The sequence below is a fragment of the Sander lucioperca genome, chromosome 5, assembly GCF_008315115.2.
Source record: "Sander lucioperca isolate FBNREF2018 chromosome 5, SLUC_FBN_1.2, whole genome shotgun sequence".
Lineage (NCBI taxonomy): Eukaryota > Metazoa > Chordata > Actinopteri > Perciformes > Percidae > Sander > Sander lucioperca.
In genome coordinates, this window is record NC_050177.1 from 28604546 (window position 1) to 28618435 (window position 13890).

Genomic DNA, 13890 nt, shown 5'->3' on the forward strand with positions numbered 1-13890 from the left:
CAAATTAGTGCTATATTTAAGTGTCTTTAAGTGTCAAGTTTTTTGGGGGTCACTTGGTGTGTGATGTCATTTGACAAATGATAAAGACCTCTCAGTTTGACACACACAACAGATCTGATCTGCTGACAAATCATTCATTGTCAAAGAGGAATGACAGAGTGAGGCACAGAGGATACGAAAGAGGGAGAGGTTGTGAGGGAAAGAAAGGAGGGAGGATTTGAAAAAGAAGTAGCCAGAAGGGAAAGAGGGAGGAGGAGAAGAGGGCAGAGAGGAAGTCAGATGGATGGAAGAAAAACAGAGAAGCTAAAAGAGATAAAAAGATAAAAAAGACTCTTTTCTTTTGTTATCTGGGGGAATGCAGAGAATCGAATGCCTGGACATGTGAAATAGTGCAGACCTACACCCTGAGCCAGTTCACTTCCCCTGGAGGAAAGATATGGAAACAGAGGGAGGAGAAAAAATAAGTAGGGAGGAAAGGAGAGCCAACAGTAATGTGGGAGAAAATATATGTGGATTAACTCTTAGAGAGAAGATAGAGAATAAAATGTGAGATGAATGAAATGGGGGACTTGAGAGTAGGAGGAGGAGGAGGGGTGGAAGATGAGAAGGTTCGGAGGACATCATGCAGCAAGGGGACGAAGAGATGAGGGGGGAGTGGAAAGGACAGAAGAAAATGAAGGAGGAGGAGGGGGTCATTAAAGAGCTCTAATGACCTGCTGATTGACGAGGGGCCCAAACTCTGACCCCAAATTACTACAGAGCCTGAGAACCAGTCCTCTGTTCTGCAAGTGTGTGTGTGTGTGTGTGTGTGTGTGTGTGTGTGTGTGTGTGTCTTTGTAAAGGTGAAATAAGAATAAGCATTTTCTACCCACACTCCAACTTCTAACACACCCCATAAAATATTCACTGACACACACAGTTTAACCACCACACCAATTGCATTCAAGCAAACAGGATTCAAATGTGCATTCTTCAACGCTTACGTGTAGAGAAAACACAGCTTGTGCCAAACAGCCAGGCAACCTGTTACCGCTGAGATTGAACTAAAGTTTGCCAGCTGTCTCGTTTTTTTTTTTTTGGTAAGCCTGTAAACCATAACAGTCAATTTGAGAGCATGCCCAAGGCTACCAAATATCAGTGTCACTAATCTACATTCATATCCTAGCTCACAGATATTCGTAACCAGGGTAATTAGGGTTATTAGAAGAAGCGTCATACTTGAACAGGTAAAAAACACAACCCATCTCTGGGATTAAAACCTTTGCCTTAACAACAAGTTCACAGTAGTTAGACTCAGCTACTTATTGAAGCAGCTATACAATGGATCGTATGACTACTTGTGTGTGAAAGGGGCTGCTTGTAGTGACGACCCCACAGATCAAGTATCACCCACATCTCATGTTTACAGAGCGTTTTAGCAAATTTCACCTCATTGTTTTGGTTTTCTGGTCCGCAACTTTACTGTTTTGGTTCACTCTCATGGCTCTAATCAGCGTCATTTTTGGCAGCAGCAGGCAGCTGTTGACAGCGAAAGATAAACTTACTGTACGCTAGCAACTAGCTAGTGACGAAAATGAAGCATTTAGTAGCTAAAAATACATATTTATTGGTGGAGACCAAAAACAGAACTAAAAGAAATATTGGACTTATGCTGTGTTGCGATAAAGAAACAGGCTACAAGTGATTTTCAATGGAAGTCGGTGACATGAAGCTACAAATGTGTCGAGGACACATGCAGCCACTGTCTGGCGACTAGTAAATGTCTGCAGCTGTCCGAGCCAGCCTCCACTGAATCCACTGAGAAGTTGTCACCTGTGTGTCTGCATGGCATACTCTGTGTGTAGGATGGCTGATTAAACCCGCCAGTCCTCATCAATATAGTGGCATGTATCACATAGCTCTCAGCTGTGATCAACGTCCAGCAGAGAGCCAGGAACTTAGCAGAAAAAAAGAGCTTAAAACGCAACTTGCTACTGCAAACTTAATTAGCAGTTAAGAAATAGATTGTATAGAATCATTTTCTTTTACAATGCAAAAAACGTTTTTTAATAACTTTTTTTGTTTTATTTTAATAATATTGTTTTAAATTGTTTAACTGATAGTATTAAATAAAAAATGTGTATTGTCGGTTAACAGTTTAACCGTTAATCATTAACATCCCTACTGGCCACTCTTAGCAGTTTTGAGCTATTGATGCTCGTAGTGTTGAGTGTGAACATAGTATTATATTCGTCAGGTGGACACACACTGCTTCAAGTTCGTCATAACAACTTGTGTAAGCTTTAAGGCTTGTTAAAGGCTTGATCGTAGTGTAGTGTTGCATATGTACACTGATAGTGTCCCAAGCATGTTCAACCTCTAATGCATTATGGACATAAAACAGACAAGATGTTTGTTAATTCAGCAGCAGGATGTGCATTGTAGCTTTCTGCATGGCCTTGCGGTATACACATCTACATAATTCATACTTGTTTGTACCTCTCAATCATCAGAACTCTATTTTCTCATTAATAAAAATTGCACATTCATGCTATGTTCTCTCTTTTTCTTAAACACACACACTCACACACATACAGGCAGACAGTAAGATACAGAAGCAGCCAAACAGTTGTAGCTAAATGAAGACCAGATGAAGCAGCCATGAGATACTGCTGAAACACATGTTCACACACACACACACACACACACACACACACACACACACACACACACACACACACACACACACACTCTCTCTCTCTCCTTGAGCCCGTCTGCCCGTGCCCATGCTTTATCGCGATTACAGCTCCATTTCTCTATAATCACCGTCCTTCTCTCATGCACACAAAAACAAGTCAAGCAGCAGGAGCAGCAGCACTGCTCCTTCATTACAGGGCTGTAAAATGCAGAAATCTGTTTGGACCTGGTTAACATGCAATAAAACTTAGATTTTCCACTCACCCCTCCCCTCCTTTTTCTCTTTATGAGTAAACAAACAAAGTTGCTCTTATTGACAGATGCAATCACTCACACTCCTCATTAAATGTCACACACATTCACAGAATGGCAGGATGCAAGCAGGATAAATGGGGCTCATTATTTATGGTTTGTTTGTATTTGTAAAAATCTGGTAATGTATCAGTGTTCACTTTGAATAATGAAAACCAGGTGGAGAATCTGTTAAGAACAATCATTAATACAAGAAACTGGTTGAGAATAGGACCTTTAAAACTATGACTTTTGTATTACTTTGAGGGACTCTGGTGCATATTTAGCAGCTTATTTGCAATTTCTCCCCATTTCTTTTTTTTTATTACTGGAAGAATACTGTTAGCTGCTTTCACTGCAAAAGGACAAAATGTTGATAACACTCTTTATGCAGCACAAAACACAGCAAGTCTGAATTCATGGGGAAATAAAATCCAGTTGAAAATTCATAAAAAATTCAAGAGATCTGTTCTTTTACAAACAAAACTTTATTTTGTAGTCAAAATCCCAAAACAATAAACCTTAAAGATGAAACAAGATGAAACGAACAGCTCATAGAGAGAGAGAGAGAGAGAGAGAGAGAGAGAGAGAGAGAGAGAGAGAGAGAGAGGGCACAATGAAAAAGACAGAGATTGTGAGTGTGTGTGTGTGTGTGTGTGTGTGTGTGTGTGTGTGTGTGTGTGTGTATGTGTGTGTGTGTGTGTGTACACATGTTTGTGTGTGTGTAATTGATAGGAGAATTTGGCCCAAAGCACAGTATGACCTCATTGCTTGCCCGATTTCTCAGCGTTCACAGTTTTACACGAGCTTAGGATCAGGTTAACATAGAAAGCTAGCACACACAGACACACACACTCTCTTCACCATTCCACCACATCTTTCAACTGCTTAAGAAAGCTATTTTCCAAAGCTCAGACGAACCACAGACTAATTTGGGAGTGCACTTCTGCGGCTGTTGACACATAAACACACACACTTCCACACAGAAACTGTAGAAGCACATGGGCCTAAGTGCACCCAGATAACATCTTAAAACAACTATTACTTGTGGTGTATGGTGTGGGATAAGTGCTGAGAAGCGGTGACTGTTACCTAAAACAAACACCAGGCAGAGAAACAACACACAGGAGGGAATAGGCAAGAGAGGAAAAAAGTGAAGTCTGACACAAGAGGGGGAAGAAGAAGAGGAAGAGGAAGAAGAAGAGGAGGAATAAAGACAAGGAGTGCATTGGGTTGCACACTTTTTTACTTTGCAACCTCCTTTGTAACACAGAAAGAGATGGTCTGGTCTTCAAGGTCTCCTTCTAGAAAGCTCTTACTGAGGAAAGGAAACATCTCCTATCATTATTGATTAATGCAAGACCCCATAACTTACAACTCCCCCAACTAGCTTTTGTGAAACATGATCCAAATTTAGAGCAAAGAAGCAAAACTCAGATTACACAACAATAATCAGACTCAAACTTTTGTTTCAGTTTAAATATGATGATGGAAAGCTATGCAGAAAAAAAAACATCTTAATTTAAGTTTTTGCATTTTCATCATCTACTGTAGTGCATTTGTATGACAGTTTGATAATCCATAAGAAAAGGCATCCAAAAGATGCAAACTTCATAATGCAGCCAAATGAGCTGGCTAAAATGAACCATCCTATAGCTCGAGAAAAAAACTAAAAGTAACAAAGAAAGAAAGAAATAAAGAGCCAGTCAGTCCTTGGGCCCCTAGAAGGAACATTTTGTTTTCAAAATCTTTTCTAAAGGACATAGATGCAAGTAGCAAAGCAAGAACAGTGACAACACACATAAAACAAGAATTACAACAACCTGGAATCTACTCCAGAAAGAGAAACAAGGGAATTAAAGTCTTGAATAAATGAGAGTGAAAAACGAGAGATGGAGGCAAGTAGCCAAAGACCTGCAGGGCTTGAGGGGCCCTGTAATGCTCCCTTTGGCTCCAAAGGTGAGAACAAGAAACCCACATACACAATAATATACATGTACACTCGTGTTTACTTTAGACATTTTTGGGTGTAATTGCTTTCCTGGTAGAGAGCTGGTAGCATTTGGTAGTGGAGTTTGTGTGTGTACGTGTGGTTTATGTCAGAGTTGTGTGTGTGTGTGTGTGTGTGTGTGTGTGTGTGTGTGTGTGTGTGTGTGTGTGTGTGTGTGTGTGTGTGTGTGTGTGTGTGTGTGTGTGTGTGTGTGTGTGTGTGTGTGTGTGTGTGTGTGTGTGTGTGTGTGTAATGCTAAAACGTGCCGCTGCAGACATGCTTTTACTGTAAAATGATGTACAAGATGAGTGTAAAGACAAAGGACAGGACATGTGTTCATCAGTGAGCAAGTCTGAGTGAGTGGCAAAGTGTCTCTCTTTATCTTTGTCTGAGAAGAAGGTATCAGAGGGCCATTATGTGACAACCCATCCCATCTCGAAAAGAGAGCCAGCTGGACAACTTCCCAGCCTGTAGATTTACGGCAGTGTACTAACGTGACACTGACAGGAGAAGGTCAGTACAACTCAAGGGGAGAAACAAATACATTAGCTACAAACATTATGTTAAAAAACTCTCCCGTCCTTCATGGCTGAATATGTAACAAGTGAGCTTTAGGTTGTCAATCGTCGAGAAAAAGTACAACGATATTAGGCAAAGAAGAAGAACTGAGGGGTAGCTACTTCTTCTGCATTGTTTGGAAAACATTTTATGGTGTATCAGAAATGTAATATAAAATATAACAACCAACTTCTGTGGAAGCTACAAATAAATACATGTGTCTCTTCCACTTGTTAGACAGATTTGCCAACATGGCTACCATAATGTTCTGGGTGTGTAATAGCCTACACAAAAACGAGTAGGGGAAATTTGCTCAACATAGACCTACTGATTCTCTTGAACTTGAGATATTTAAGATCGTATACAGATAACACAGATACAGATGTTCACGCCTCGGCGAGGCAAAACGTGACACTGACACGCCAAACCCAATGGACCAGCGGGTGTATTACACGCTTAGGCGTGATACTGGGTTGAGGAAGAGGCACAAAGACAAAAACACAGACCACACTAATAGCGTTTTTCATAAGTCTTACATTGAAAACAGTTTTCTCCCTATTCTTATATAGTTTATTGGCCTTGCATTTACTTAAAATCTGTTTCTGTTTTTTTGTAAATTGCCTCCAGAGAGTTTGACAAACCTTTTAAAAATATGGATAACCTAATTAAGATTGTCAGCACTGTCAAGAACATAAGTAACTCTCTATAGCCCCGGTCTCATTCTGTAATATAGTCCTTAAATAGTTGATCATAGAATGCAGTGGTTTTGGCACGTCTTTGTTTCTGTTGCAAGCATGAAATACTCATGTGATTCAGGTCTCAGAGCCCAGGGATTATTGTAGCAGCCTTTATGACCCTTAATCAAATCACTCTTTTATTCAATTTTTACACATTTCTGTGTGGAACACAAACTTATAGGAATCAAAAAGACTGAAGAAAAATGTGTACATTTTAAAAACAAATCGGGAGAAAGTTAAAAACCAAGAGAAAATTGAAATAGAGAAGACTAGATAGAATCAAGAGAGAGATTTTATGGCCCTGACACAGCTGGTAATACAGTACATTTTCTCTCTGTGGGTAAAGAGAAGGTAGGAGGCCTCCTTCCCTCTCCACTAATCACACTTAATGATTCAAATGGGCCTAAGACATACCTTTCAAATCAAATCCACTTATAACCACGCGCACACACACACACACACACACACGCGCGCGCACACACACACACACACACACACACACACACACACACACACACACACACACACGCGCATACACACGCGCGCACACACACGCGCGCGCGCACACACACACACACACACACACACACACACACACACACACACACACACACCCCCCAACAGCCATACAAAGACACACAAAATGAGGCACACTTTTACCCAAACTCACAGACACACACACACCAACTTGTCTGGGAGCACACCGAGTTACTGTTATAGAGAGGAGGATATATCTGAAGAAGTGTGTTTGCCTGGATGTTTCCAATCCATCAGCAAACCCCTAACTAGCTATGCAGTGCCACAGCTAATTGCTCCTAATGACCTCATAGGCGCGGGCGCACACACACACACACACACACACACACACACACACACACACACACGGAAAAAGTAAAAAAATGCTACACACACATTTACAAGTGGCACATGTAAAGGAAAATGAAGTTGAGCCAACTGGTGACCATAAAACACTGGCCTGTCAATGTGTGTGTGTGTGTGTGTGTGTGTGTGTGTGTGTGTGTGTGTGTGTGTGTGTGTCTGTGTGTGTACTAAGTATAAAAAAAAACTACAGCTACATCAGGCTCCTATAGACAGGCATTTCCTGAAACCTCTACGCAGCAACACATATCCTCTTTCACCCCCACCCCCAAACACACACACATTCAGAAACACAGAAGCGGTAGGCTTAGCCCTTGCAAGCTTCAAAGTAATTTGCCGTAGGATAAAATAAAGCTTTACTTTTCATATTTCAAAGAATTACTATGTAAGTACAGAAAGTGTGTGAATGTGATCTAAGAGGGTTTCAGAAGGTAAGCAGAGAAAGGCAGTGTTTGTTTCTTAAAATATTTTACAGCAAAGTGTGAGAGAGAACAAGCTAATTCAACCAAAGAAAAACTCACTGTACCGTTACTACACCATTAGCATTAAAGGAACTCCCCTCCAGAGGGAACTGGGTCCGAAGGAGTGTGAACAGTTATTTGGAAGCACATACAGCACATCAGGCTTGAACTTGTGCACAATTAAACATGAAGGTGTCTTCATGAACAAACACATATTTAATTAAGTACATTATACAAACTATCACACACCAGCCAAAGAGCTGTACAGTTATTCTAATAAACCATAACATTATCAAGTTAATAATCAGTAAAACTAAAGGCATGCTCTCACAGAAAAGTGCATGTGATTGTTTGTATGCCTAGAAACAAAGAATTTATTTGCACTAAACAACCCCATGCCCACCCAAACACACACTCATGCATGCACTCTCATTCATTGAGAACAGCACTCCTGCTTCTGGGTGGCTATACATACTGTGCACTGACATCTACAGCTTTCTTTCTCTCTATCACTAATCACTTCATTATGGATTTTTGTGGTTGCCAATAGTAGGTGGTACACAGAGCCGTGTTTCTTCAAAACAGGCCTCCAGGTAAATATAAACACCTTTAAAAAGTAATATAATGGTTGGATAGCATTATTTTCATTCCTGATGCAACATGCTGGAACACATTTTACCATTTTGGATAAATTGATTATTACATGAGTGTGTTTTTAAAAATGTCTGAAATATTTTCATCTTGTAAAACCCCTTGGAAAGGCCATCTACCTTCAGTTTCGACACATAGTCACTTAATAGTTGAGTACCAGCCTTGAATAGAAAGATTCATGGGACTAAACTGACATATATAAATCAAGACGTGGCGTATCAGATACATTCTTACAATTAACAATACCTTGTTCCTTTTAATCAGCTTGTTTTTTTGGGTGTGGAGTTCCTTTGGAAGCTCAGCCTATGGCTGATCTACGTTATGGGAACCAGGCAAATGGAAAACACACATGCGTGCACACATACATCTCCTTGTCTCGAGTTGAGAATCGCAGGCCGTATGCCAAATTGCAGTCAGACAAAATGGCTACAGCCTTTCTAAATACACTATGGTCTGTGGTAGCGGTAGCACTCAGCTAGACAAACAAACACACCAGCCCACAATCACCACCACGCTCAAATAGTGTGTGTGTGTGTGTGTGTGTGTGTGTGTGTGTGTGTGTGTGTGTGTGTGCCTAACCAAATATGCATCTCCGTATGTATTCACGCACCTCAGTATTTCTACAGTATTAATGCGTAAGCATGTGTCAATGTTTCTGTGTGTGTGCAAAAGTGTGAGTGTGTTCAGTTGCAACTATCAGAGCCAAAACTATTTCGCTGCCAGGATGGAAAGAAAAGAGAAAGAGGAGAGGGAAAATAATAGCTGTTCACAGTTTAAAAAAACAACCCATTCCAATAAATTTGCCCTCCTCCTCATCTGCCGCCCCTTTTTTCTTGTTCCGAGCTGCTTTTATGGGTGAAATTAGTCGTCCCCAACCCCCTGACAGCACAATAAAAAACTCTGCCAGGTACATACACTTATACTAGGCCTTGGAGAGCGGAGAAGAGAGAGAAAAAACAGAGATGGAGGGAGAAAGTGGACCACAGGGAGACATAGAGACAAAAAGAAAGAATTAAGGAAAAAGAAAGAACAGGAATAATAAGAGAAGAGTGAGAAATGAGCAAATGGGTTGGGGTGGTAATGAAAATGTGAGAGGTGAAAATGTAAAATACGCAGAGACAAGTAGAAAAAGGACAAAAGGAGAGTAAAATTGGGAGAAAAAGGAGAGAGGAAGAATGATAGAGCATAGAGGAAAGCTAGTTTTTAAACTGAAAACTTTACATCCTGAAATGCACATAGTTGAAAAAAACTTTTTCCCCTTGGAAGGAAAAGGAGGGATGTGGAAAACAATTTAAATTCAGGGGGGCTGCTGACAGCAGCCAGGAAAACAAGATGATGACTTGCCACTAGTGACCTCATTAGGGTCAAGGGTCACACACCCTGAGAAAAAATGCAAAAGAAATAATAGAGAAAGACAGGAGAGGGAGGGTCAATGGGAGAATAATAATTCCTGACTTGTCACTACATTCGAGACACATGATGGAAACATTTTGCATAGCTTTAATGTGTAAACTGTAAAGATGTGTTTTTATACATGTTTATATATTTCACATTTTTTTCAATTGGCCAAGATATCAGCTCGTGGGAATATTAGTTATCATCACGTGGGAACCAGATCTTTTTTATCATAGAAATAATCTGACACACATCATAATAACTTATTTACGCAAGTTAAAGGACAATTCTGGCGCAAAATGAACCTAGTGAACCTAGTGTTCATTTTGCACTCTGTGTTTGATCTATGTTACTGGTTACTGGTTGCACGGCGTTCGTTGCACCCTCATGTTAACATGAACACTACTGTCTTTATAATCTATCTTTTTAATAAACTGTTTGTACACTTACAAAGTTCTCAATGCTTTGGATTACATGTAGGGACCATCATTCAGTCCCTCCAGGATTTCGCGATGTCGCAATTGCGCCAATTCATGCGAATTCAACCAATCACCGCGAATTTGGTGCGACTCGCAATTTTGACCAATCACCGCAACTATTCCGCAAATTTGACCAATAACCTGAAGTTTCCCGCGACTTCAACCAATCCCAGCAGTCCCACGTGCACTCTGAGAGCCAATGACCTAGCGGGATTGAGAACGGGTTGATCATTTCCTTGTTTGTGATATGAAGACTTGAAGGTATGTGACTCGAACATCTCACATTACCAACAAAACGTACAGCGAAAGACCGTGCAAAACATTTCAGACCGTCCTGCCAACCTGTATACATTTTAACATCAATGTAAACTATAACGATTTTTCACTCTAAAGTTGCTGCCGTTTCAATCCTGTCGGTTATCTGCAGCGGACGGGGCTGCAGCTCTGTTCCCCCCGCGACTGACACTTGCACACACACACAAACACAGACACACAAACAACACACACGGTGGATGCAGGAAAAAAAGGAGATGAGATGACACAATGACCTAAATTGAGGACAGCTGCGCTCGTTATTGTAATTGCAATGATAAGTTAAAGTCAGTACTTTATCAAACCATATGAATGTGTGTCCCAGGCCAGGTTAGGAAATTAACTAACAATGTAAAGATCAACAAGCCACTGACACATATGTTCAAATTTGATTTATTCAATACATTATTATTTTTTGTCTTAAATCCACCAGCCATTTTCATATTATACCAAAATGTACAGCATCCTGAGCCTTTTTGGTAAGGTTACTAGGAAAAGCCCCAGCCCAGAGTAGTTTTATTCTCCCCAAAACAAGTTTCCTTTTTATTTTTAACTATATATATATATATAAAAAAAAAAAAAAAATCGCAATTTTTTTGCAACTTTCACTGTCTCCCGCAACTTCATTGCAACAAACATACAAAAGACATCGCAACTTTTATCGCAATTTTTTACAAAAGCTCCCGCGAAATCAGGCATTTTGGGCCGCAACAATCTCAAAAAAAAGGCAGCAAAATCCTGGAGGGACTGCTCATTATGCTACCGTTGAAGTGTGGTGCTATTTTGGGCCTTGTTAGTGGTATAAAATAGCGATTTACCCTCTGCCCCGAAAGCTAGCGTTAGCAGCTAATCACCGGTTTGAGACACATTCGATTAGCATGAAAACATATCCCAGAGAACGAACGACTCGGTACACATATGTTATTAACCCCTAGGTTCGTTTTGCACCGGAATTGTCCTTTAACATCATGTCCTCATCATGCGTTGTGACGTCAGAGACTGCTTATTTTTTTAAACCGTTATGCAGCTACCTAAAATGGAAAAAGTATGATGATGGGTTGGAGGATAAAATACTAAACTCTTTTCCAGATTCAGGGCAATATCTTTTAAATCCAGCATGAATTATTGGACCCTATTTGCTCACATTTCTTTTCATTCCACTTGAGATACAAGTTCTGTAAATTAGTTCGGTAAATTTTGTCCAGCCATCCAAAATTGCTTTGCGTCTGTGTAATGTTCCTGTAAAAAGATCAAATGTTTGCAATCAATTGAAGGAAATGCTGGTAGGAGTCAACAGCGCTATAAACCATGTCTGTGAAAAAAATGCCTCGTAACACATTCCATAGAGCCTCCTCACTGTCATGCATGGGGGAAAAAAGGAAAAATGTCAGACTTGAGTCATGTTATAGGTTGTATTTTATCACTTTGGTCTATAAAGTACTTTATCTTGTATCAAATTTGTGATGGAATATGTATCTGTAAAATATGTCAGCACCACAAGCAGCATAGTTGGTTAAAACAGAAAATACTGTAACAAAACCTCCTTGTTAGTTGTTAAACCATACAATGTCTTTTAAAGAATAGCGTGCAAATACAACCCAACAGTGTCGCACCCATGCTGTCTCACATCATCATCCTGCAGCTCACATCACAGTGAATACACAGCGCTCTATCTTTTCTGCAGTCAAACAGACAGGGACAAGTGTAATTGTGGCTTGCGGTTTGGCAGAGCATTCAAACGGAAAAGCAGCTTGTCCACATCTCTGTCTGTGTGTCAGCAAGGTCCATTTGTCTTCCAGTGTGTGTATGTGTGTGTGTGTGTGTGTGTGTGTAGAATGGTTCAGAGTGCATGTAGGTTATGTCTGTAAAACACTGTCTGTTGTAAATCTAGTAGTCGTGAGACAAAGATGGGACACATGGAAAACACACACATACACACGCACACACACACACACACACACACACACACACACACACACACACACACACACACACACACACACACACAGTGCGTTTCACTATCTTTGAGGGGACCCGTCATTGACAAAATGCATTCCCTATCCCCTTACCCTAACCTTAACCCTTACCCTCACTCTAACCATAACATAATTCTAACCCTAATCCTAAAACCAAGTCTTAACCCTCAAACAGCCCTTTAAAGTTGTGGGGTTAGGGTTAGGGTTAGGGTTTTTGGACCCCATGAATGTAGTTAAACAAGAATACACATACACACACACACACACACACACACACACACACACACACACACACACACACTTAGCCCAAGTCAAACCACAATTGGGCTGAGCAGGCCTGGTATGATGAGAATGCTACGGCAGGCGCCCACTGCTGCAACAAACGTGAATAAGTCATTTGTATAAAGTATTTTCCCAGCACACACTCACACACCATATGCTGGATGACGTATGACTGTAAACCCTCATCGGGTATCAAAACTAAACACCCCCCTAAGCTTATACTGTACACACAGTCATTACACACTCAGACAGGCATATTAATCAAAAACAAACAACAGACACACACATCACTCTGAAACGTTATTATAAAGATGTAGTATTTATACAAACTTTATCATCTAAGTCAAGTGTGTTAAGAAAAGGAGATGTGTATCCTCTAAATGTTAAATAAACTAAAATCGTGTTCCCAGGTACGACTATGTCAAAGTATCAAAAGATGAAGTCATAAGTAATGGTATTATTTCAGGTGTGTGTGTGTGTGTGTGTGTGTGTGTGTGTGTGTGTGTGGTGTGTGTGTGTGTGTGTGTGTGTGTGTGTGTGCGTGTGTGTGTGTGTGTGTGTGTGTGTGTGTGTGTGTGTGTGTGTGTGTGTGTGTGTGTGTGTGCAATGCATGTTGTTTTGAGGTTATTCTTATCCAGACTCTTTGAATGAGCGGCAAGAAAACAGGAATCTGACTTTTGAATGAAAAATTTTGTGTGTGTATGTGAGAGCAGTAAACTGAGGCTGGAGGCTGAGTCAACCAGATAGACGTGTGTACGTGTGTACGTGTGTGTGTGTGTGTGTGTGTGTGTGTGTGTGTGTGTGTGTGTGGCAAGCCCTTTGTGACCTGTTGCCTTTTGGGAAAGTGTTTTTTCAGAAGCGTTTGAAATGTTCCTTATTTTTATAATGAAAATAGTAACTTTAGTTAACCAAAGTTGCCAGTGGGCAAAATGCTACCTGAGTATACTGTACACACACACACACACACACACACACACACACACACACACACACACACACACACCCACATCTGGTGAATTTGACATTTACAATAAAGTACAAAGGTTATCTAGTGAACATAAACAATCACCCTGATGGAAAAAAAGATTTTAACACCCACTTTAAATATTTGGACTGGTCTCTCTTGCGGTTTTATGTTTCTACTCACAGTATTTCTTTCTCACACACACACACACACACACACACAAACACAAACAGTAAGTG